Source organism: Bombus pyrosoma, unplaced genomic scaffold (genome assembly GCF_014825855.1).
Source record: "Bombus pyrosoma isolate SC7728 unplaced genomic scaffold, ASM1482585v1 HiC_scaffold_4727, whole genome shotgun sequence".
Lineage (NCBI taxonomy): Eukaryota > Metazoa > Arthropoda > Insecta > Hymenoptera > Apidae > Bombus > Bombus pyrosoma.
Genome location: NW_025219987.1, coordinates 922,790 through 923,508, shown reverse-complemented (window position 1 = coordinate 923,508; position 719 = coordinate 922,790).

Sequence of the window (719 nt, the reverse complement as noted above, 5' to 3'; positions counted from 1 at the left end):
TACCACATGACGTTATACCTTATAACGTAATACTATATAATGTTATACGTCAAATCGTAATACCACATAACGTTATATGTCATATCGTAGTCCCACATAACGTTATACGTTATAACGTAATAACACAACGTTATACGTTATAACGTAATACCGCATAACGTTATACGTCATATCGTAATACCACATAACGTTACACGTTATAAAGTAATACTATATAACGTTATACGTCATATAGTAACACCACATAACGTTATTCGTTATATCGTAACACCACATAACGTTTACGTTATATCGTAATACCACATGACGTTATACGTCTTATCGTAATACCACATAACGTTATACGTTATAACGTAATACCGCATAACGATATACGTCATATCGTAATACCACATAACGTTATACGTTGTATCGTAGTATCGCATACCGTTATACGTTATATCGTAATACCATATAACGTTATACCTTATATCGTAATACCACATAACGTTATACGTTATATGGTAACACCACATAACGTTATACGTTAGATCGTAATACCACATAACGTTATACGTTATATCGTAACACCACATAACGTTATACGCTAGATCGTAATACCACATAACGTTATACGTTATATCGTAACACCACATAACGTTATACGTTAAATCGTAATACCACATAACGTTATACGTTCTAACGTAATACTATACAAACGTTGTACGCCATATTGTAAT